The sequence below is a fragment of the Simochromis diagramma genome, unplaced genomic scaffold (assembly GCF_900408965.1).
Source record: "Simochromis diagramma unplaced genomic scaffold, fSimDia1.1 OVJJ01000433.1, whole genome shotgun sequence".
Lineage (NCBI taxonomy): Eukaryota > Metazoa > Chordata > Actinopteri > Cichliformes > Cichlidae > Simochromis > Simochromis diagramma.
This window is the reverse complement of record NW_024387031.1, coordinates 5,315,801-5,342,299: the sequence shown is the minus strand read 5'-3', so window position 1 is coordinate 5,342,299 and position 26,499 is coordinate 5,315,801. Positions and strand designations below refer to the sequence as shown.

Sequence of the window (26,499 nt, the reverse complement as noted above, 5' to 3'; positions counted from 1 at the left end):
GGGTTTGTTAAGCTGCGCTCACCAGGTGCTTGTTCTTAAATAAATATGCATGTGTTTAACATCATTTTTTCAGCCTGACATGGTGTTTGTGTTCGCCGTCATGTTGCTCTGGCTGGCCAGCAGACTATTGATGTATTGACCCCGCTAACGCTGACACTTTCAGTTAACACAAAGCTGCTTTTAACTTAGTTTTACGGTGATTTACAACAACTTCTGTAGCTACATTTTCCCAGACGTTCCTCTGGCTCGCACACTGGAAGATGATGCCTCCAATCATAATCCTGAAGCTTTGAGTGACTCAGTTGTTTCCGTAACTGAGGGCAGAGCGTCAAAGAGCATAATGAACAAGTAGGAAAGGCTGGCGGTGATTCAGAGGTCTGCAGCCAGACTTGGAAACCCAACTTGGACACATTTGGTCAGTCGATGCAGACTCAGACTGTCGAGCCAAACTTTGTTGAAATCAATACAAATTTATTTTAAATTCTAGAGGAGATCGTCAGCCTGATATCGTTGGACAACAGCTCCTTCCAATTAAATGACAAAACAGCCTAATTAAGTCCAAATTAAATGACGTGTCTTTGCTGAAGCACAGACATTTGCTCTATAAATCACCTTTCTTGTTGGAAACAAAAAGAGTACAAAGTATTTTAGAGGTTTTATGTTTTTGATTTGCATTAATTGTACAAAGATTTGAATAAAATGAAACATTGCTTCCATCAGCAGAACCACTGCTACCCTGATTAACCCCTCAGCTACATTACACAAACTGCATATCTTCTTTATACACTTTAAGATGGTTTGGTACAGCTGACCGATAATGGTGCACCAAACAGAAGACGTCCACTGATTGATGATAAATGCAGGTTGGTAGATGTCTAGATCACAAAGTGAGCATGCATGTCACCAGTGAAGTAGAGAATAACTTGACTCACAGCTCTGCTAACTGATTCACAGCAGGAATATCTTGTAGGTGGGACGTTTTTCTTCTCTGCAGCAGAACCAAGTCAGCACAATTTTAAATAAACTTCCAAAAAAAGAGGCCAATAACTGCACAGTCCTTTGTCTCAGTGTGTGACAGCGTTGTCTTCAGTGCCATTTTCAGTGTGTTTCAGCATCACAGAGAAGCTTTACACTGACCAGTTTCTCTAGATGGTGTGTAATTAATATGTTTTTGTTACTGCAGAGGATACTTGTTGTAAAACTCTGTTGGATGTGATGTCCTCGTGTTGCAGGTCTGCCTGTGGTGTTCATAAACCCTCAGGTTTCTGCTCCAGCTCATTTCTGTGACTGAGTCCACACTGCACTCTGAGGGATTAAAATCATTAAGACAATTTATATCAAACATCCACCATCAGGCCAATCATCTTCTCCATTTGCGTGTGCCCTCCATCCCTCTCTGCGTCCACATCTAACCTAATTGGGGCTGTAGCTGTGGGCTGCAGATCGTTAAGGCTCGGATGCTTCTGACTGCAGCGAAATCAGAGCTTCACTAACATAAGATGGACTGACATGCCAGAGGGAAAAAATAAAATAAAAGAAATTAATTAAAAAAGAGGGGGTAGTAGCTGATGGGGAGGGTTGTGTGAAACAAATCAGGTTCGACTGGGTGGAAGGTCAGCGAACTGTTAGTCAGCACTCTCCAAACAGGCTTCATGTTACAGCTGGGGGGAGGGACGGGGTGAACAGGGTGGTGGTGGTGTCACACGTGAAATGAATGAATGAACTAAGATCTGGAAGCCTCTCATTAAAATTAAAGCACTCATTAAAGCTAATTGCCAATTTAAAGAATCTGGAGAATCTATCCAGCTTGCTGGCTGCTCCCGATCTCTCCACCTGTGAGTCACAGCAGGAGGAGGACACCCCACGCTCCTTCTCCTGGCATCACCAGGCCAGAACAACGCCACTTTCTTATTCTGCAAAAGAAAACCCACGTTAAGCTTGTTTTTTGAATCATGGTGTAAAAATGTCTTTGATTTACCCGTAGTTCTCTTCAGGTTTTAATAGAATAACGATTCTGTGTTTTCAGCTCTTACCAGTTTGACAATCCCTTGTTTTTAAATGGTTCTGATGGTTTTTGGTACCTATAAACTCTAAACCAGCTAAAATGCTAAAAGACAAAAACATTATGAATGAGGAGCACAATTTAAGAAAGTGGTTTTTTTTAGCTTTTGAAATTGTAAAAAAAAAAAAAAATCAAACATATCCAGAACAATTTACATTTTTTTTTCTCCAAATAATTTTTTGCTTTTCACTTAAACTTCGCTTTTTTCTCTTTTCTGCATGATTATCATGAAGGCTGTGATGTTTTGGATCTCACAGAGACGTCAAAGTCACCATCAGAAGTGTTGCGTTCTAAAGAATCCATTGTGATCGGCCCAGTACTGAAGCTCTTCTGTGATTATTTCATCGTTGTTTGGAGCTGAAGTGGCTCCTATAGATTCTGTGTCACAGTGATGTGGACCGTGAAGAAGTCATGTGGGGAGGCAGAGAAAGTGTGAACACGAACACAAAAAAAAAAAAAAAAAAAATGACCTCAGCATTTGTACCACGTAGCAGCCAGGTGCTGATCATCAAATTCACTGATTAATTGATAATTAGTGAGTGTGAGCTCCTTCAAAAGCAGAGGTTTTATCAGTTGGCTGGTCTGGAGCATCAAGGTGTGCGTTAACACAGGAGGAGGAAAGACATCAGCGATGATCTTGAGGATATATGATGGGTTAAAAGGCCAATTCGAAACAATCTGAAGTCTCATCTTTCTGCAGTGACAGAGATTTCTGACAAGTGGAAAACATTCCTGATAGCTGCTAGTCTACCTGAGTGGATATCCAGCCACTCTGAGCAATGATAAAAGAAACCAAAAAAGCCCCAAGAGCTCCATCTTAGACTCTATAGGTTAAAGTCCATGACAGTACCATTAGAAACAGACTGAAGAAATATGGCTGGTTTGGGCCGGATGCAGGAGAAAGACTTTTGTCTCTTTAAAAATGTCATGGCAGCGTGATTTATGCTTGCAAAGCTTCATTAACTCCTTTTACTTATTTGAACCGACTAAATGGAAAACCTGTTATCAACAGAAAAAGTATTTACTGCCACAATTAGAAACTTAATTTAAAAAGTAATATGCTTAATTTTCTAAAAATTTACCAATTTATGGCTAAAATCCAGTCCTAACCACAGACTGGGTTAAGACTGGATTTTAAGAGGTCATCTTCTCTGTAAGCAATAAAGCAGCAGCATTTGACTCCCTGGGAATGGTTCATTTCAAGATTGTTCACCATTTGCCTCACATTTGGTTCAGCGAGGTCAGGAACCAGACTGGCAGAATAATTTAAAGAAAAAAAGGAAGGAGGGAAACCCTGCTAAACTCGAGCCTTCTTAAAGCAGCTGCAAAGTTTTGACACGGGGATCCTCCCGCCCTTCCTGTCTTGAAGAAACAGGTCATCCCTCTTCCTCCCGGCGGCAGCGGTGCCACTGGACACCACAGTGACAACACAAGCAGCCGACATCCAAACCAGCAGGCTGAGGAGAGGAGGACGGGGAGGGGCCCTCTAGCATCAGCAGCAGAAAGTCATTAATTTCAGCAGAGCTCCTTCAGGCAAACTGTCTGCACAGAGAGGCACATACAGTACACACGCACACACACACACGGGCCTGAGGCGCAGGCAGAATATCAATAGTGTGTGAAGCGGTGGCGTCGAAGGTGAAACACGCCTTGGATGAGTTGAGCTTTCAGTGAAAACAAGCCGCTGGCTGGTTGTGAACAAGCTTTGGAGCTCGTGTCAGGAGTCGAACCGCAGGAGCCAACTCTACGAGGCGCACACATGTCCGGCGGCGACGCCACTGCACATCGATCCATAACGCATCATCGACGGAGCGATGGCTCGCCTGAGGTCAAACCTGGCTTCGATTCACAGCAGCGCAGAGCACCTGCACGCAGACCGCTGCTGTTTGATGGTTTTACTGGATGATGTGAAAACAGTTGCAGGCCAGGCTGCCGTGAATATTTTAATAACCCACTGACCTCCCCTCTAGCGCACACGTAAGTGTGAAACTTGCACCTGACCAACACTTTTATCTGTAAAAATAAACACTGATTTAAAAAAAAAAGGAACTTCGTAAGGAAGTTTCTGAAAATCCTCGTTCTCGCTGACAAACTGACCTTTCCTCCAGCGCCAGCGCTCGGTAAAGAAGAACAAACTCCTTTGTAAATTCCTGATCGTGTTCCTGGTCCCATGAGAATGAACCTCGGAGAGGCGGAGGCACCCTCAGGTGCATCTTTAGCTTTAGTGTGTGCATTTGCTGTGAACATGCAGGATGCACTTCCATACACACATTCATGAGCTGCTTTGAATTCGAATTTACAGTCTATAGTTGAACGATCTGGGGAACATTCGCATTTTCATGTTTAATGACTCCCAGCACAAAAAATACAAACAGCTTGAGATGTCTCAGGACAGCTTCAAACAATACGTCTCAGCTTGCCCACAATCGGCGAGTCTACAATCATTACACGTGCTTTACACTTTACAGCAGACACAAATAAAATTGAGGAGTTTGTCTTAGAACTGACCCAGAAGCAGATAAGAGTTTTAAGCATCAGTTTCCCATCAGTGATGCAACATAATCAAAGTTTGACTACATGTCCCAGCAGCTTGAAGTTATTCTGCAAATAAAAATGTGCTGCAAAGCATGAACGAGCGAGCATGAATGTGTAAATAATAAGAGCAAATAATGCACTGCATGAAATATGTAAGTGGGACACAGTGTGGGCTTTAGTCTTGTTTATTATGACATGTTGTCTTTTCATTGATTTAAAGATCGCGTCTGCTTTCAGTCTCTAGTGAGAAATTCGCTTTAATGGCGCTCTCGTGCTAGAAATGCGAACGGCATTCTGGGAAACGAGTCAGCAAAAGCTCATTCGACACCTGCACACGTACGAACACACGCCCGGGCCCCACAGGCCTAATAGGCTCCGAGCGATATTAACATTTGTGTTTTGGGATCTTAATTACTCGTTGGTGTGTGTGTGTGCGAGAGAGAGAGCGCGCACACAATTTATAACGAGCTCCCGGCAGCTCCACTTTCCTCGGTGAGCTTTCACTAAATTGGACGATTACTCACTCGGGCGGGTAAACATGACATGCAATAATTGGTGCTTGCAGATTTTACTTATTAGTATGATGTATCGATCCGTCTGGCCGTACAAACACCAGCCATGGCTGAAATCTATAAGCACTGTTTTCTGTTTGCTATCAGTGGCAAAAGGTCAAACATAGACGGGGGGAGGGCGAGGGCTGGATGCTGCAGGTCAGGTCAGATTTTCATTTGTTTACAACGTTTAATCCTGAAACAGAACAACCAGCTTCTTCTTGCAGTTTGTCTTTTTTTTTGGTGACTTCCAAAGCTCACAGGTAGAAGTTAAAGACATTCTCCAGGTAACGCGGTGTTAACTTGTGGCCACCAGTTGGCGGAAAAAGGTCAGAGGAGTTGTGTTCTTTTATTGCTCTCCAGTGGATCTGATTTAGTGACCTTTTCCAGAGCTAACATTTGGACGGGTCCCAGGAAAAGCTCAGGTGGAACTAACAACACCGATGCCGGCTCAGTTCCAGTGATTAGGCCCTAGGGACACTCACCTGCTTACCTCACCTGTGCCTGGCAGTCATGGAGCCTCATGACTCACAAGTCATTTTCATTTTTGGTTTGGGGCCTTGTTAACAGGAGAGTCTGAGTCTCACTACATTACTTCAATGGATCCTGATTTTTATGCATGAGGTGTAAAAGACTAAAGATCTGCTGAGTCATAATGACATCGCAGTGGCACCATTAGAGATTACAGATCATTAAATACAAACAGTGTCTGTAATAATTTTAATCAGGGCACTACACATGTACTTTTTTCTTTTACATTTCTTTAGTTGTTCAGAGTCAGAGTCAGAGAACTTTTATTCGCCACATGCAGTAAACTGCAGTTCTTTTCCGTCTGCACAGTGAGGGCTCACTTGTATAAAAATGTCTACTTTGTGTTCTGTATGAACAAAAGAAAAAATCTTGGTTGTTTTTATGCTACATGTAGCTGAGATATGCCATATGCAGGAGAGTAACTCAGTGAAAGGAAACAACAAAAGGCAGATGTGTTCCTGGTCTGCAGGGGTCAGTGTCTTTCAAAAAGCCCAAGGAAGGAACAGGGTCATGGGCGGCTCGCTGATGCACGTGGGGTGCGAAGGCTGGCCCGGGTGGTCTGATCCAACAGAGGAGCTGCAGAAACTACAGAAAAAGTTCAAGCTGGTTCTGATAGAAAGGTGTCAGAAGACAGAGCGTGGAGTTTGTGCCTCGATTTACACCTGACACCAGGATGCATTATGGGAAGAAGGAGGGGACAGTGTGATGCTTTGGGCATCCATGTGCATGTTACTTTGATACGTACCACCTACCTAAGCATTGTTGCAGACCATGCACACCCTTTCATGATTACAATAATCCCTGATGGCTGCGGCCTCTTTCAGCACGACAGTGCTCCGTGCCACAAAACAAAATTGGTTCAGGGATGGTTTGAGGAGCAAAACATGACCTCTAAATTCCCAGATCTCAGTCAAATCAAGCATTCGTGGGATGTGCTGGACAAACAAGTCAGATCCATGAAAGTGTCTTACAACACTTAAAGAATCTGTTGCTAACATCTTGGTGCAGATACCATTGCACACCTTCAGGAGTCTATACCATGAGGTGAGGGCTGTTTTGACAGCATCAAAACAATATTAGTCGGGTGGTCATAATGTTAATGCCTGATTAGTGCGCGATATACGCCCCTGTGTATTTACACCCACGAGTTTGGTGCTGAGAGACAGGCGTGAGATACGAGTCAAGCAGGAAGTAACCAAAACCAAATAACTGACTCTGAGATACGAAGACCTCTTTCTCATTTCCCACTTTACATGTCCTCAAATCCTCCCCTCCCACCAGAGATGTGACTAAGGAGATGTGAGAGGAGAGGGGATAAGAGGGGAGTCGAGGCAACGGGCGTTTAGAAAAATGGCACATCTTCACTTTAGAGCTTCATTTTAAAGCGGTGCCAATTAAACATGAAGTGCGGCACAGCTGCATCATAAATTGTTTCCTTGTGGCTTTCTGCGACTCACAGATGTTATGTTGATGATGCTGTGTTTTTCAGTTTTTATATTTAGGGTCACTTTTATTTAAATTCACAACATGGCACATGTGACAAGAATAAAACAGACATGGCACAGACAACGTCCTCATCCTGGTGTGTTTGCATGTTCCAGTTTAAAGATAAAACACTATACTTGGCTCCTCCTGCAGAGTCATCTCTCAGGATCATTTTAGAATCTGAGGCACTCCAGGACAGAGTCTGAGGACAAGGAAATGACGAGTCACAAAACAAAACCAAAAAATATACTGGTACTCCCTGGTACTGCCCCTGGAGCTCACTGCACCACTCCTCCCCTGCAGCTAAGCCAGGGACCACACCTCCGCATCAATCCTCAAAGTTTTACTTGTACAGCACCGACGTGGTTAACGGCACAGAGAAAGCTTTTCTTTTTGTCAGTGAGGTCGTGATATAGCGCTCTGCACAGACTCGCTCTACTGGGAATGAGACATCATTCTCCACACCATAACCACGCCCATCCTCTGCAAGAACAGTCATCAGGTGGGGGAGAGTCATAGGAGAGGTGGAGAATAAACTTAACCTGGGTGTCTACTGTCTCGTGCAGTCTGGGAGATGATTGAATGTTAGGGTGGGTACAGTTTCCTCTGCAGTGGGGTCGGGTGGGCTGGCCCGGGTCCTGTGGGGCTGAGCGGTCCTGCTGCCGTAGGCCCCGATCTGGATGGGCCTGGGCTCCCTTGCCTTGGTGGGTGCCGAAGGACGGGGGTGCCTACTGGGGTCAGCGGGGGAGCTGGCCCCAGGGAGGGGCATCTTGCTCCTCCCTTCTTTTCCTCCCCATCCCCGGCTGCCTCCCTCTTCCCGCTCCAACACACCCACCCACACAAGTAGGGCCTTGGGGTGCGGGTGTGTCACCAGGGTGCAGGGGAGGTACCCCCCCCCGTCCCCATCTGGCCACCCGTGCCTCAATTTTATTCCACAACTTAGACATCCACATTACTCACACTCTCATAACACATACATATATTGGGCCTTGAGGGTGGGCACGTTAACTTTGTCCAGTGGACGGTCTGTGTATTCAACCCCACCTCTTGCGCCGGTGCCCACCTCTCAATTTTAAATCCATGTAGACATTGAGGGTTCTCGGGAGGGGCCGTGCTAACACCTGCTGCTCTCTGGCAGCAGCATCATACTCTCCCGTGTTTTAAATGCACCTTAGAACAACACGCAGCAACACTACACATGAGCGAGAGGAGGGAGGTTTGGGGTCTTCACACACCCCTGTTCTCTGCTGGCCATCGGGGTGGAGGGGCTGGGAGGAGGTGTTGGCCGTCCAATTGGGATCTGGGATGCGGGGCCTCCCTGCTGCTGCGGAGCCTGGGGCGGTCTGCTTGCCTCCACCCCGGGGGAAAGGGTAACATCTCCTGGGTCTAGGTGCCATTTCCCCCTCCAGGGGCGAGGGTACCTGGACCTGGGGTATAGAGTTTGTTTGGGGAGTGTAGTTGTGTGTACAGTGTCCATGTATGTCTATCCCTATGTTGGGTGAGTGTTAAGTATTTGTATATGTGTGCATGAGGGTGGGAATGCATGTTTGTGTCGGTGTGTGCCTGTTTGTCTGTGTCTATATGTCAGGTCGGGTCTTACACTCCACCTTTCTGGGAACTCCCAGGCCCTCCAAGGCCTATCTCCCCTCACCACACTCCCTGCCGGTAACTGACGCCCTCAGGGGTCGGTGCGTTGGTGGTTCTTGGTGTCCGGGGCTGGGCGCTCAGGTATGCACCAGCTCACTCCCGGTGACTACTTGGCGGGGCCTGGTGCCTGTTGCTCGGTCAGGCCTCTTCCGGGGCAAAGGGGGTCCTCGGGCCTCCCGCCTCTGGGCCTCCGGCCTCTGGGCCTGCGGCTCGGTTCACTCTGGCACAGCTGGCTGCCGGCAGAGCCGGCGGGCACGCCACTGCAGCCCCCTCTGGCTTCTGCTCCGTGGCTACTGGGTGACCCCTCATCTGGAGCTCTCCTCAGCTCTTCCCAGGAGGGTGGCACGGATGCCCCTCCGGTGGTCCTCCTTGGGCTCTTGCACTCTGGGGCCTCTGGATGTCTGGAGCCTGGATCTCCTCCATGCCTGCTTCATGCCCTGGGGGACGGGGCTATAGCTCTCTACATCCTCTAGCAGACCGTTACATGGGGAAACCTTTTGAATACAAGCACACTGATCCACTCAGGTGTGCACACGGGTGTTCACTGTTCATAGACATAAACTACACCTTTATTGGCTGCTATTTCCAAGCACATTGTGCGCTGTCGGTCCTGCTTGCTACACAACAACATTCAATATTTTGTATTTACTGCTGTTTACACTTAGCTCGATTAATGCGATGCTGTTGTGTTCAGTACAGGGAGTGCAGAATTATTAGGCAAGTTGTATTTTTGAGGAATAATTTTATTATTGAACAACAACCATGTTCTCAATGAACCCAAAAAACTCATTAATATCAAAGCTGAATGTTTTTGGAAGTAGTTTTTAGTTTGTTTTTAGTTTTAGCTATTTTAGGGGGATATCTGTGTGTGCAGGTGACTATTACTGTGCATAATTATTAGGCAACTTAACATAAAAAAATATATATATACCCATTTCAATTATTTATTTTTACCAGTGAAACCAATATAACATCTCCACATTCACAAATATACATTTCTGACATTCAAAAACAAAACAAAAACAAATCAGCAACCAATATAGCCACCTTTCTTTGCAAGGACACTCAAAAGCCTGCCATCCATGGATTCTGTCAGTGTTTTGATCTGTTCACCATCAACATTGCGTGCAGCAGCAACCACAGCCTCCCAGACACTGTTCAGAGAGGTGTACTGTTTTCCCTCCTTGTAAATCTCACATTTGATGATGGACCACAGGTTCTCAATGGGGTTCAGATCAGGTGAACAAGGAGGCCATGTCATTAGTTTTTCTTCTTTTATACCCTTTCTTGCCAGCCACGCTGTGGAGTACTTGGACGCGTGTGATGGAGCATTGTCCTGCATGAAAATCATGTTTTTCTTGAAGGATGCAGACTTCTTCCTGTACCACTGCTTGAAGAAGGTGTCTTCCAGAAACTGGCAGTAGGACTGGGAGTTGAGCTTGACTCCATCCTCAACCCGAAAAGGCCCCACAAGCTCATCTTTGATGATACCAGCCCAAACCAGTACTCCACCTCCACCTTGCTGGCGTCTGAGTCGGACTGGAGCTCTCTGCCCTTTACCAATCCAGCCACGGGCCCATCCATCTGGCCCATCAAGACTCACTCTCATTCCATCAGTCCATAAAACCTTAGAAAAACCAGTCTTGAGATATTTCTTGGCCCAGTCTTGACGTTTCAGCTTGTGTGTCTTGTTCAGTGGTGGTCGTCTTTCAGCCTTTCTTACCTTGGCCATGTCTCTGAGTATTGCACACCTTGTGCTTTTGGGCACTCCAGTGATGTTGCAGCTCTGAAATATGGCCAAACTGGTGGCAAGTGGCATCTTGGCAGCTGCACGCTTGACTTTTCTCAGTTTCATGGGCAGTTATTTTGCGCCTTGGTTTTTCCACACGCTTCTTGCGACCCTGTTGACTATTTTGAATAAAACGCTTGATTGTTCGATGATCACGCTTCAGAAGCTTTGCAATTTTGAGACTGCTGCATCCCTCTGCAAGATATCTCACTATTTTTGACTTTTCTGAGCCTGTCAAGTCCTTCTTTTGACCCATTTTGCCAAAGGAAAGGACGTTGCCTAATAATTATGCACACCTGATATAGGGTGTTGATGTCATTAGACCACACCCCTTCTCATTACAGAGATGCACATCACCGAATATGCTCAATTGGTAGTAGGCTTTCGAGCCTATACAGCTTGGAGTAGGACAACATGCATGAAGAGGATGATGTGGACAAAATACTCATTTGCCTAATAATTCTGCACTCCCTGTATGTTGCTCTGTTTTTTTTTGCTTGTTTTCTCTTCTTTTTCTCTCAACAGGTGATCCAGGAGATTTTTTTTTTCTCTTCTTTCTCTTTTTAAGTGCCCTGTCCCACTGTCCCTCTTCCCTTCTGTTTTTCTTATCTTTCATCTTTCTTTCTCCCTTTCCTATCCCTCAGTCATGTCTGTGTCATGTGTAACAACTGAAAATAAAATAAAATAAATAATAATAACAAAGGTCGATCAAATGGACCAATACGGCAAGGCCGTGATGATCCATTTGGCAAAGTAAATCCATTGGGTATCCTTGTTGGTCTTCAGACAACAATTCTGACGGCTAAAGAACGAAATGGGACAGGCAAAAAAAAAAGAAAAAAAAAAAGAACAGTCATCAGACCAGGCTACATTTTCCAGATTCTACTATTTGGCTTTTGAAAGCCTGAGTGCAATTGAGCCTCAGAATAGTGAAAAATTAAAGAAGAATCAGAGAAAAGGCATGCTTGTTAGGCTAATTGGTGTAGTGTGATGTGAGAATATGGAATTGCTGGGGAAGCTGCATGAACAGATGAGAGAGATGGATGGATGGATCTATGAGACTCAAATCTTACTGCTATCGTGCCGCCTGGTGTCTGTAGCTGTGTGACTTTTGCTCCTTGCATCTATTTCTGTCAAATTAGCAGAACTGGGCCAACAAAAACGTTATTGTTCATCAAGATTAATCGTCTGGGGTCTGGGTTAATTGCATTAATGTTAACCAATTTTCTATGCATTTTGTCCTTAATACCTATTAAACTGCCCTCGTCCCACACGTGTGGCATTGTTTCCCTCAATTGTAAGTTTGACTTATTATAATTTAAACTGAACCTTTTCTGTTTGGTCCAGTTCCATATTTTTATTCTTGGACTTTGTTAAGTTTGCTTTGCATGATAAAAACCTTATAACAATCCTTGATATTGGTGTAGGCAATCAGATGATCCACTAACTAAAGTAAAGTGTTTAGTTCCTCCCCCTTTAAAGAAGTTTTCTCCTGATTGGCTGCCTCTCTTAAACAGGAGCTCTGAATGTCAGGCGTGTGACGCTTCTTTGTCAAACGCTGTATTTTTTAAATGTACTATATAAATAACAACCATATTAGGACTGATAAAACAAATTATATTTACTCATAAATTATTAACTAGACGGTAAATAAATCAGATCTTTGGATTCAACTCTGCTTCACCTGAAGAGAGAGAAAAGTGAGACATCGTATCATCAGGTGTTCAAATTTTACTTCCAGCTGTGACTGCTTGAGACGTGGGAGTGAGGAGGATGACGTGGATGGACCGAAATCATCTCCTTCTGATGGATGGAGCTCACAGCGTAGTGTTTTGGCAGGTAGACTGATAGTCCTGCTCAGTGCTGCTACACCTGATCACCACAAACCATCACAGGGGATGAAGCTCCTGTTTTTTCTGCCCCCCTCCCCCTCCTCCCCCTCTGCTCTTCCTCGACTACTCCAGCTCTGAGAGACGGATGAAAGGGAAGGCAGGAAGCGGTGCTGAGAGTTAGGACAGGTGGCAGCTTCGATTAAATGTAAAATGATGAAGAGGGGGTGATGCTCAAGCAGCAGGGACAGCTCACCTGTCACGGCCCCTGCCGCCCCCGCAGTCATCGCCAGGAACGCCAGAAGGACCGCCGGACAGGCTGATTCATGACCCGGCTGGCACGAGGCTCTCAAAACAATTTAGGGATAAAGAATCGTCATCTTTAAAGCCCCCCATTGCTCTGCTCTCCCCGTTTAATGTCTTGACACCACATTTTTTCTCAGCTCCACTCTGCTCTTCTTCTGTGGTTAAGGGCTTCCTGCGCTGGGCGATGCCGGGGCCTAACCGGATCACTTTGTCACAGCAGAAAGTGGACCAGGCGGCTGTGATACCGGGCTCAGGCTGTTTGTCATCACTGAGGTTTACAGTATTTGTCAAAGCAGGCCAAGGCAGCGCGTTTCAAGTATCAAATATTTCTGAACTTTACTGGCAGGAGAGACTAAGAGGGAATCGAACCTGCAATTCGCTGCTACCTGTGTCTGAGGTCAGTCACAGGCTGTGCAGGAACCTCACGTCAGAAGCATAAAGAACAAAAACAAGCTGGAAGTTAAATGTGATGGTGCAGCGGGTTACTCAGAGGAGCTTTACCTGAAAGTGCAGAGTTTGAACTGTGTATGTGCCAAAAGTCAACATTGAAGCTGTGCATACAGCACATGTCCTTTCTAACACATCACCTGCTTTGTCATTCTTTTTCACCTGTGTGGACAAAGTTATCAAATGAGCATCATGTTGAATTTAATAAGACTTGAACTCAACATCTAAGACCATAAATTCACAAACGTGTTTATTAAGCTCATGAACTAAGTGAGAATTATGAACCAGCTTCCCATCGACTTCTAAACAATCCAACTTCTTTTCACAACACGTAGAGTCCTCGGGGAGGGGCAGCCATCTGCATATGGCCGCCCCTCCCCGAGGATGATTCTGCTGGAGGTTTCTTCCCGTTAAAAGGGACTTTTTTCTTCCCACTATTGCCAAAGCACTTGTTCATAGGGGGTCATGTGATTGTTGGCTTTTTCTTTATATGTATTATTGTAGGGTTTACCTTACAATATAAAACACCTTGAATCGACTGTTGTTGTGATTTGGTGTTGTATAAATAAAATTGAAATTGAAAGAATTACACACAAAATTATTGAATCAAATATTCAAAACCCAACCTACCAAAAAATAAAAAGGAACCCAGGTTCAGAATTTATACGCCAAAGATGTTGGCAGCTACAACAATCTTTTACAAAAACTTGATATTTTTCTAACTGCTGAAAGCTTAAAATGAAAATATGGGTTCAGTGGTGTCTTTGTCTTTAATGGCACAATGGAAAACAGTAATAAACCTTTTTTCTTATAGAAATCTAGAATAGAAACACAGGAAACGGCCTGTTCCTTCGAGGATGATAAAGTAGAAGGAGCTTGGCCGATGTGTCTGTCACTTCTCTAGAGTGTGACACTTTTTGCTCTTGAGTGACACACATCAGCAGCTTTTCAATGGACTGTCATAAGTTTCAGACATTTACGTTCCACAGAGGGTGGACTGTATTCAGACTAAATCACCTCAAAAACTAATAAAGGGTCTCACCAGCCGCAGCTGTACTTTGGTCCAAAGAACACAGCAGGTTAGATCAGTTTTAAATGTCACATCTGTCGACACCACCATAGATGCTATTAGATGGAGTTTCTTTCCACTTCAGCTCTTCCAAGTTCTGTTTTTAGTTCAGCTGCTGCTTGTTAGTAACTCACCAGATGTCAGTTTAGTGGGAAGCTGGGCTATCAGCCAAGGAACAAGTGATTAGCTTTTGGTGGTGATGAAGAACTTTGAAAAAAAATTAATTAGTTTCACTTTCTCCATGTCTGTATTTTTTTTTTTTTACTGACTGCAATGAAAAGAATTTTTTTTGTAGCGGTCTGTTGAGCTGTCAAAGTATTTTGTCCCATTTTTATCTTAAAAATCTTTTTTTTTAAGGAGATCTCGTTGAGCCGTTATCCACATAATAAATCATCAACTAATCGTACCCTGCAGTGTTCTGCTATATTTCATGTACAACAGCTAAAGGCTGGAGGCAGCCTCTAGTGGACATTAGCAGAACTGCAGGTTTTGTTGTTTATCAATTTTTTTGTTTGAAGCTAAAGAAAACATCTGACATGTGACTGCTTCATTTAAATAGTTTGGACGTGGAGTAGGTCTACTGAACTTAAGTCAGTTGTACTGAAAATTTCATTTTAACAGCGAGAGCAGTTACTTAAACTGAAGTGAGAATGTAAACAAACTGTGCCACAGCCTGGCTGCACATGAATTTGCAAAGGAAGCGTTGAACTGAAAGACAACAAGCAGCTTATCTGCATTTATTACTCACTGGAAGGCAAATTTTGGAATCTAGTGCATGCCAAATGCAGACAGTGTAACTTGACATTAATAAGTATTGATGATCCTTCCCTGTAAGTGGACACATGGACCCAAACCACGGTGCCAAAATCCTCCTTACAGCTTAACACAGACACGCCTCACTACTCAAAAGTGCTGAATTTTTCTTTAATTTGCATGTAATTTCTGGGTCAGCTGAGGAAGTTGCAGGACAGTGTCGTCCCATTTTTCTCTGTCTCAGAGTCCACAGAATACCTGAAAGAATGATGGCCTCTTTACCTCCTGTTGCTGTTCAGAGCGAGCCACGAGCGGAGATGTTTCACCTTTTCGATTAGAAATGTTTCAGACAGAATGACTTTGATAATTTGATGACATGAGCCATCTTCATTAGTTCATGTTTTAGTTTTATAAATATCCAGCCCATTAGTTTGCACACACAACAAAGGATGTGGATGTGGAGTATTTAACAAGTAATGGGCCTCTCCAGCTTTCCATTTTAATGAGACAAAAAGGAGAATAGCCATTCTGCTGTCAAGCTGCAGTGAAGAAAAGACTCTTTTTTTGTCATGTAAATGTGGCTGTAACAGAGAGGAAAACATTTATTAGACAAACGTGGATGTTTCTACAAGGAAGCTGGGAGGGTGAATGTGATTTCTGGCTGGATTACAGAAGAAAATTGATGCAGGATTTGGATTAGGAAAGGTAAAATGGGAGGGAAGGGAATGGGAAATCTGTTCTATGTCAACCTGAAAGAAGTCACAAAACAGACAAACTAAAACATTAAGTGCATTTCTATTTTAGTTACAAACTATTTACAGCTGCTAGTGCCATTATTCCGAGGAATTCTGAGGAGACTCTCTGTGAAACTTCACAACAGCCGGGCTAATTAACTCTTATTTCAACTACGCACACATAAACACAGAAAATGTACTAATTACTGTGATTATTCATTGTGAATCATGAGCGGTGTGTTCACATTTTTCATTTGGTTCAATCAAAATAAAACAAGAAAAGCTGCTTTTAAGCTGCCGTTGTCCCACATGATGAGCAGTCTTAGCTGCACTAAGTGCTCGACTCCCTGATGAAAAGCTATTATATGATTTATCTGCTTGCTGTGGATCTTCACTTGGCTCTCCTACAGTGGTTTAACCAAGCAGCAACCTCTGTGACTGAATAATGAAACCAATGCTGGAGTGTCTAAACCTGTAGTTCCTCAAATGTCCACACGAGGCTTCAGCAGTGAATCAGTCCCTATAGACTCCCAGGTTTAAATGTCCAACTTAGAGGCCATGGTTGCTTTGACTGAATTTCAATTAAATTTTATTTATATGGTGCCAGCTCACAAAATGATCACATTATCCCCGATGGGCAAACACTTGATGTTTTTAAATCGCTGAACACTCAAAAAGTGTCCCTTTGAGCTAACGTCGACTGTTTTATCATTTGATTTTAATTCCTGTGCTCTGTCAGACTTAATTAATGAGTTATTTGTTGTTAGATTTATATTTTGGAACTTTATTATGAACTCGAGCCACTGGCTGCAAACATCTATCATCAGAGACACAACTAAGCTCTAAAATGAGACAGTGAAGTGTATATTCAGACCATAAAAATACCAAAATATTCTATCAGCCTACGAAGGCGTGAGATAACAGAGTCTCACATCCAGCCTGCAAATCAATTCTTAACCTTGTAGAAAAGCAAATCATGCAATATATAAAAAGTCTCGGGCAATTTTATTTGTATAGCACACTTCAACAACAAGGCAATTCAAAGTGCTTTACACAACACATAAAAGGCTTAAAGACAAGATGTAAAAGAATCTGCAGGCAATATTAAAGTTTACTTTTGCAAGAAGAGCAGAACAAAAGAACAAATATATATTTGGTTATTGAAAAGGAAGGTTTGGAAGTGTTTGAACTCTTTTTTTTTTTTTATGTTAAACCCATGTGTGTGTTTGTGTGTGTGTTTATGCTGAAAATGTTTCTTTATGTGAGCAGCCACAATAAATCACAGGAAAATAAACAGCCTTTCCGAGCGTCATCATTAGGCTGGGGGAATTAATCATCGGCTCGCATGTGAGGACGGAGCCGAAGGAGCCGAACATCTCCATCGTGGACATGAAAGCGAAAGGGTGAAGGGGGATGGGGGAGATAACGATCTGTCGCCTGGCGAGGGTTTGAGGGGACCCGTGAAGCATCGTTGCCGCAGCCATTCATCCACCCTTCACCGTGGCCTGCCACCCGTCGCGAGGCCAGAGGAGGAGACGCTTTTCAGAGGGCTCCTTCATGTCAGCGAGCTCACATCAAAGAGCAGCTGAAAGGCATGCTGGGAGAGCGAGGGGCAAGCACACACAGGCACAGACACACTGATCATACAGGCATGTGTCAGTTCATCCTGCAGGTTACAGTGTCATGTTGTATTGGCAGCTGCGCAGACTCGCACACACACGCACACACTGCAGGGGATGCTCATTAGATCAGATCGTGCAGAGTTCATTCAGCCTGTCACCAAACTCTGAGCGGCTGAGTGGGCTGATCCAGCAGGCCCGCTCCACCTCTTGGCTCTACCACCCACTCTACAACTACAGGGGAAAATATCAAGTGGTGTTGTCCTAAGAAAATAAAGCCAGTGTGGTTTTACTAGAAGCAGCAACATCTGGAACTAAAAAATGAAGCCAAAACCTGCAGTAATGTGTACTAGAGGCTCCATCAGCGAGTCAGTCTCCATACACTCTCATGTTTAAATGTAAGCAGTAGCAAGTCTGTGATACACCTAAGAATCTGGATGCCTGTATTTTATTGTTCTTCATTCGATGCTACTCTAGTTTAATCTGTTTTATTCCATTTTTATGTTGTTATATTTTTGGTCACTTCTTTCTTCTTTTACTCATAAGGCACTGTATTAGTCTATTTATCTGCTGAAGACAATGTTCACTTACTGTGCATAACCTTTCTGTGAATATCCCATACTGTCTTATGGTGCTGGTACTTTCCATAGTCACTCTGTGATTTGCTGTGGGGACCATGTTTATGACAGGGTTAGGTTTCTTTACATGTATGGCCGCAATGCCTGGAATCGCTCTGCAACTTTACTGCAATTTGCTGTGAAAAATAAAGAGTTTTTAAAAACAAATGATAGCACAAATATATTTACATCCTGATACAGAAACTATTTTAGTATTTTTCTTTAATTAGCTGTGGGGATAGTTGTCCTTTCAGGCCTTCCAAGAATGCAGCATTATGCCTTAAATGCCTCACCTCATGGATGTGTCACAAACCACCTCAACAACTGTACTGTGAACCCCTGCCGAATAACTAAACCCTTCATCTTATCTGTAAGAGAGGGCTCAGCCAGCCTTCTGCAGGGGGTTTTACCTCATTCTTTGGGTTACTCCCCAAAGCTCCTGATCATAGGTAGGGAAGGAATGACGACCAACCATTAAATCAGCAGCTTCACAGCAGATACTCTGCCAATCAGCCGGTGAGTCTCTTGCTTGTGAACAACACCCCAAGAACCTGAACCAAAGTGCACACTCCTCCCTTTTCTGGCTGAAGACCATGGTCTCAGTCTTGGAGGTGCTGATTTTTCTCCCAGCCAATTCCAAATCCGCCCTGGTGCACCCTGGAGGTCCCTGATGATGCCAGAAGAACCATATCATCTGTAAAGAGCAGAGATGTGGTACTGAGGACACCAAAGGAGAAACCCTCTCCACCTGACTGTGCTTAGAAATTCTTTACATAAAGTTTATCATCAGAATCTGTGACAAAGGCCAGTAGTGGCCCACTGGAACAGGTCTGACATATTGCTGGTCTATCTGTGGTTACATGGGGAATGAATGGCCTGTAGCAATGGACCAGTCACTCAGTACTCCTGAAGCACCTCCCACTGGATGCCCTGAGGTTTGTCATCTAATGCTTTCTCCAAGCCCACAAAACATATGAGTGGTGGGGAAAAGTTTGCACCCGAGAATATCCTCGAGAGGATAAAGAGGTGGTCCAATGTGTTCCACGACCAGGACAGAAACTTCCATTTGCTATATCCCCACTGAACCCAGTGTGCCCATTTCACAAAGCACCAAACCCCTGTGGTGCCTCCCGCCACAGGTGGGCCCGCAGAAGGCATATTAAAGTTATTCACATTTTTTATATTAAAAAATATGAAAATTGATTTAAAATCATAAATTGTGAGCCAGAGCTAAAGTCAGTGAGCTGAGCAAAGATACACAGAGAATATAGGAGTCCAGCTTTTAGAGCCACCCACAGCATGAACTTTATATAATTTTTTCTAACTAGGCTTCTAAGTATAGCAAAGTTGTTTCTCCATTTTTTAACCCATTGATCAGTTTGGGGGTTTTTTCTGTGTAATGAGCATCAGGCGCTGACTGTTGTTGGGGCTGGACACTTGTTAAAAACTGCAGCACTGTTGCAGCATGATTCAGGAAGTCAGAGTTCATAAGCAGCCCTCCGAACACACGGAAAACAAGTTCGGCAGAGGAAAAACTCCAACATGCGTCGGTTGCTATTTTCTTGCTGCTACAGATTTGACTCTGTGTGTGTGTGTGTGTGTGTGTGTGTGTGTGTGTGTGTGTGTGTGTGTGTGTAATTATGAAAGGAAGTCAGTCAGTACTAACAGAGATTTAAAGCTAATGAGAAGACAAATGGAGCGGAGGTGATTTTTTTTCTTCAAGCATAATCAAAACATGCAGGAATGTCGACTCATTACCCACATATAATTACCAAGTCATACTTATGTGTAACAGGAAACTTTGGGTAGTCATTTTTTTCTAAACCATATTCACCATCCGTTTGATTTCACTTTTTTTTCTTCCTCTGCTCTGAATTGTATTCTGCCATTAGTCTAATAATACCTAATTGCATTTTAAAGAGGTGATAGATTATAAATTCGCATAATGAGGACTGCCACTTCATTTATTGCATAAATCTCTGTCAGCATAATGTGTGTCCTTAATAATACCGGTTCACAGCCTACTGAATTAATGAAAATCAATTGAACCTGTCGCATAAATCAAGGTAATAATAAATATTAAATTCTATTGTGTCACTTCATGTAGACAAAAGCAGCTATTTATCAAGTGTTTGTGAGCACGGCAGCTAGATGCCAGATGAGGTAAATTGAGGTTGGGTGCTACACAAATGGTGACCGATTACCCGTGATTGAAAAAGTAAAGAAGGAGTAGGTGAAGGTCGAGGTCCAGGCTCCACACGCAAAAGTCTGCTCCAGTCTCTCATTGATTGTGCTGGATTTCTTTAAGTCTTCAATGACATGAAATTCTTTCTTTGATTAAAAAAAAAGCCAAAATGTATGTGGAGAAGAAATCTGAGGACACTCGAGCCCTCAAGGAACATTTTCTTCAAATTTTCTTTACCCAGCTGTGTGCTTTTGTGGTGTCTAAAGCAGAATCTATTGCTCACTGCTAGGAGGAATTCTCAAATCAAACAACTGAAACTTGACTGTTGGCACGTCACATTCTGGTTTCTGTAAACTTTCGTTATCACATATGTTTATATTTCAAACAACATCTAAAATCCTTGAAATAAGACTGTGCAGCCATCTTGAAACACCATTACTTGTCACTGGGCAGCTACCATTGGTCACTGGGCTAAAAAAAATGCACGAGTCAAATCTGATTTATAAATACAGAACATTGCTCCAAAACAAACCTTTTCTTTATCTTTTTGTTGCTTTTACAGATTTGTCCATCCATCCATCCATCCAGCTTCTTTTGCTTATCCGGGGCCGGGTCGCGGGGGCAGCAGCCTAAGCAGAGAAGCCCAGACCTCCCTCTGCCCAGCACCCTCCCCCAGCTTGTTCCAGGGGAATACCAAGGCGTTCCCAGGCCAGCCGAGAGATATAATCTCTGCAGCGTGTCCTGGGTCTACCCCAGGGCCTCCTCCCGGTGGGACATGCCCGGAACACCTCACCCAGGAGGCCTCCCGGAGGCGTCCTTGTCAGATGCCCGAACCACCCCAACTGGCTCCTTTCGATGTGGAGGAGCAGCGGCTCTACTCTGAGGCCCTCCCGGATGGCTAACAGTTTTGTTTAATAAGTAATTTAATTTGGGAGTTACCAGCAGTTTCTATTAGGCTAGTTTACCCAACGGCTTATTGTGAGATAAGTTCATGGTCTCCTTCGTCTTTTGTTTGTTTTAGCCAAACCTCCCTCTCTCTTTTTGTTTCTATATCTTGATCTTGTGTGTTAGGTTACCTTGAGCTATACATTTAAGGACTGTAGCACCGGCAAAAACCTGTTGAAAAGACACAAAAAGTATCTGACATGTTGCAATGACTTTATCATGCTAGCAACAACATTATTATTATTACTATTAGTAGTAGTAGTAGATCAATATATACACACAATTTAAGTGCAGGGAAAACAATTACACTTCACCAAATAACACTAAAACACTTGTAATATCTGCCTAAGAGATATCTGTTGCTGTTAGCTAGGTAGCAACAACATCACTATCATCATCATCATCATCATCATCATCATCATCATCACCACTTCAATAAGGAGAGAACATTTGGAAGAATCAAACATGATTTATTGACATAGAGAAATGTTCTTGATGATTAGACCCGATGACTCATCATGGCAGAGAGGAACCCAGTGATAGGATCTAGGACAGAAGCCCTGGAGTCTAGAAGCTGGTTTTGGTGAAGATGAAGATAAAGGCTTGGATTGAGCTCTGAGTGACTCACACAGAGTGGAGGCTGATTGGCTCAAAAAACGTGGGCTAGAAGATGATTGAACTAGAGTAATGATGTCAGCGTTGAGTTTGACAGGGTGGGGAAGTGGTAGCGAGGTAAGGAGCAGTCCAGAAGGCAAACACCCAGGAAGGCAGACAGCTGAAGGACATCGGAAGTTCCTTATTGAACTTATGCATGTGTTTTGTCATGATTGGTGATGACAGGGTGAAAAATGTTTGGTTTTCTATGTTTTCGCTGTGTATCCAAGATGGCAACCATTAAGAGTGCTGAGTTCTTTTGACGATCATGATACACGTGATTGCACACAGAAAGTCACTTTAAATACAATCAGAATCAGATTCAATCATCACAAAGCTGTGCCAATGCTAATGTTTTACCAAGCGGTGGTTACTCATAGCACCTGCAGGTTTCACTCAAGAAATCTAAAATTCTCATCTGAACTGCACTCTGTAGCTAATTTCCTCCTTTATAACAACTGTGTTTTCACTGTATTTTATATTTAGTTAATAGTTGAAGTTATGGGCGTGACCACTGAGTGACAGGCCTCATCTCAGGTAACTGGGGTCAATGAATGGGACCCCAGGATTGTATTTATTGGCTTTGGAGCATTTTGAATACAAATTATCACAGAAATATGACGGCTTGCTTTGCAGTACAACCTCTCCAGTTTGGATAAAGGACATTGTAGCATTTTATTAGCCTGTTACTTCATGCTAATTACTGGGTATGTCTGTCTGCTTGTTGTTACAATTTATGGATGCACACTGCTTACCACGTCAATTCACTCTTGTCCAAATATTGTCATTTATGGCTCCAAAAAAACAAAACAAACAAACAAAAAAAATGCTTTGAGGTTTTAAATTTTGGAAGTCACTCTGAGTATGTCAATATTTTATACACTGTCAATGTTATAGAGTGTGACACCACTCAAAGAAGACAGGGAATGATCATGCAATTTAACTTTATTTGCATTTCCATAAATAGACTAAACAACTAAACTTGTGATCTGACATTTTTGTGATGGTGTTTTTCTTCTTTTCTATTGTATTGTATGTATGGGTGCACTGATGGAAAAAAAATCTGTGCACACAACGCCAAACCTGTTTAAAATCTCGATAGAAGCATTGCAGCTGAAGCTCATGAGAGTTGTAATACTGGAAACACACCAAACTGGCATGAAATATTTCTCAGAAAAAGAAGTAATATAATAGTATAATTTAATAGTTTACTATAAAGTATTTTCCTGTTAATGTGTTAGGTCAATTTCCCTTTGAATCATCAGCAGAACAAACAACTCTGACAGCAGACACTCTTTCATGCTTTCTCTGGATCACATCAATGGGGTGGTAATAACATCAGCATCATGGGTGTCAATGTGATGCATTAAGCCACCTCTGGCTTTGACAAACCGCCAGGTATGATCACAGGTGGCATCCCAGTAGTCCCTGCAAACGCAGCACCAGCCGATTTGCCTGTAATCTGGTTTTTGCGACATTATTGGATATTGAAAACTCAATATGTGGTATACCTTGTGCTTTCTCTTAAGCACCAAAGATCAGATGGTCATTTACACCTTGGAGGTAGCCATTGACCTGCATTAATGTACAGGAAGTGAATTTATCAAAAGCAGGAGGAAAAAAAAAAACAGGGAGAAGGCCCAACGGGCAGGGATAAGTTGATTTGTGTAGCAGGATTGATTACAGTGTAATGTCTGTTTCTCTGCTGAACGCATTAATGTCCCGAGCTTCTCAAGTGGCTCAGTTTCCAGACAAGCACTTGTGTGTTGATTTATTACGTTGTCTCGGTCTAATTACGGGGGAAGGGAGGGCAGCAGAATGAAGGAAGAAGCTGCTCTGAGAACAGAGCTCACCTCAGACAGATTTCATTTTGATTGTGTTTACTCTGAACAGATAAAACCGCAGGGAGGAAAAAGTTATTTTTCTGGGAAATTATTCTGTTACTTTTATGCTGAGGAAGTGCAGCAACTAAAGGAGCAGTGCCACAGTTTGGGTGGGTCTGTCCTCCTGAGACAGATGAGAACATAAATGTCAGCGTTTACAGTTTCAAACACATCGATCATTTCCTCTAACCATAACAACATGTCTGTTTTAACCAAAATTATAATTTTGAGTACTAGATAACACCAGAGAAGCACACACAAGTTCATACACACTTGAGTTACAAGTCATTATAAAGGTTATGTAACTGCTGTTCCTATGGTGGCAGGTTTAGACACGGTCTCTCTTTTTATTAGAAATGTCTCACAGGGTCAAGCTTTAAATAGCTTCAAAGTCTTTTTGTGGCATCAGTCTGTATCATGTTTACTTGTGTCTGGAGCCATGTGAAGGTCAGAAAATGAGCTCAATCCAAAGATTAGAAAGTACCTCATGTGGTACTGGTAGAAGGTAATAATACGATCCGTGAAAACCCATGGTTGCCCCATTCTCGTTGGTACCAACTAAAGACAGTAAAAAACTCTATAACTTCACTTCCTTAATCTCCTGAAATACTCTTTCTGTACAACTGACACATGAATCTATGAAAATGTACATAAACTTCTGCTTAGCTCTCAGGACAGTCATTCTCCAAAGGAAGACTGACTATTGGTTTGAAACAGAAAACTACCTGTCATGCCATGCCTCTGTCTTCATCTCAAACCTCTGGTGGAGCTTGGACAACATTCTGAGGGAAACTGGAGTCATAAAATTATTGGTGCTTGTCATGGTGGGAAACCCTGAACAGGGGCAGCTGAAATGAAGGGAGCCACTGAGTCACCCATCTTGGTCATCTTGTAGGAATCCGGCAGCAGCAGAGGGGTATCACTGCTCTGCCACAATGTGGTTGACAGACCTATGCAACACTTTGTGGAGGTAAGGAACAGTACTTCTTCCAGTTTCAGGAAGATCACACCCTCAGCCTCCCTCCAAAGTATAGGAAAAGAGCAGTTAATCCAATGTAGGGACTGGAAGGAACAATGTTGAAGATGAAAGTACGAGCGTCCACCAAAAATGTCTAAGCTTAGCGTTGGAGAGTGAGTGGCTCAGTCATTTGGGAGACGTTCAGTCGCTGCTCATCCACATCTAATTCAGAGTTTTGGTTTTCACTTTAGGGCTCTGGATGATGAAGCACCCACCGCATCAGCAAACTTCAGCCATGTGTCACCTGCAGGACTCTGAGGTCTTCTGAGAAAGACTTGTTACCATCCCTAAATCTGGGCTAGAAACTAAAGATGACAGAGCCTTTGCAGTCGTGGCCCCCCACATTTTAGAACTCGCTGCCATGACGTCAGAAAGCAGCTAAAATCCCTCTCTGGGCCCGCTCCTCAGCTCTTTCCGGGAGGATGGCACGGTTGCCCCTCCGTTGGTCTTCCTTGGACTTTCGTGCTCTGGGGGTTTCTGGATGTCTGGAGCCTGGATCTCCTCCATACCTGCTTCATGCCCTGGGGGACCGGGCTATGGCTTCCCACACTCTCTAGCAGATCGTTACATGAAGAAACCTTTTGAATACAAGCGCGCTCATGCTCACAGGCGTACACATGGGTGTACACAGACACAAACTACACCTTTCTTGGCTGCTACCTCAAAGCACACTGTGCGCTGTCGATCCTACGTACTGCACAATAATATTCAGTATTTAGCATTTACTGTTATATACACGTAGATTGGTGATTGTTTTTATTCACTTACTTTTTACTTTCACTTGCTTGTCTGCTTTAAAACCAATTGATCCAAGTAAAGGAAAGATTGTAGTTAACAAATAGTAAATGCTGCACATTGAAATGATGAACTAGGACAGCTCTGTTGTCCTAATGCCATAAGCTGGTGACTCATGCTCTGTAGACTAAACCCACCTTGTAAATAACTGGGATGTGAAACCGGCTTGGCAACAAAGCATTACTTACCATCCCTGGCGAGGTTCATTATGTACAGACCGGCTTTGAATATGGGTGTCGAGCTGGAAGGAGTTTGTTGCACATTGACTGAGACTTCTGTCCAAGAAGGGAAAACTCGATACACTAATGATTTTTAAAGTCTACAAACATCAGGGAAAATCTGTGTGTTCACTCACTGATAACAGCCCCATGATTATCCAATGATCTTGTGTAAATATACTGTTTATATGCTGCTCATAAAGATCCTTCATTCTTTACATAGAATGAAGGACTTCAACTTTGTTTGTAGCTACTGATTCCTGATAACTTTTTGGCGTAAACATCTGTACTGATGGAGTACAGATGTTTACACCAAGTTTTCTTCAAACAAACCAAATGCCCTTTTTGCAGTGATTTGTAAGTTTATTCTTTAACTTTATTCATCGAAAGATGAACGTAAACTTTATCAAGTTAGACCCTGTTGCACTTGTTTTTTCATTTTGTCTCTGAGAATTTATTACTGTAAAGAATCAATAGCTTCAACCCATAAGGACATTATCCTGTTAATTATGAGTTGGTGAAAGTCACATTTTTCAGGTGTCTGATTCTGGAGGACGAGCAATAAGCAGCAACATTGCAGCAGAAGATTAGCTGCAAAGAGCTTCGCACACAGATGCATCGTCACACATGAGCTGCTTTGATGGACATTTGGAGCAAGAACTGTGCACTCTGCACATGCATGTTCATATGTCACACACACAACACAACACACCACACACACACTCTTTCTATGGCCCATTCATTCTCATTAATCGGCTTCCAGCCAGCTGTTACTCAAACATTAAAGAACATGTAATCAATCATTCCTTCACACTCCACTGTGATCT

At 43.3% G+C, this 26,499-nt stretch overlaps 1 long non-coding RNA gene across 1 annotated transcript; it reads right to left on the bottom strand.

The window, feature by feature from the left end:
• Window positions 1-639: 639 nt before the first annotated feature.
• Window positions 640-2,107, bottom strand: LOC120740541. Its single transcript, XR_005697396.1, has 2 exons — window positions 2,034-2,107; window positions 640-1,913 (listed from the first exon to the last, which is right to left on the bottom strand). It is a non-coding gene; the product is annotated as an uncharacterized LOC120740541 (long non-coding RNA).
• Window positions 2,108-26,499: the final 24,392 nt, after the last annotated feature.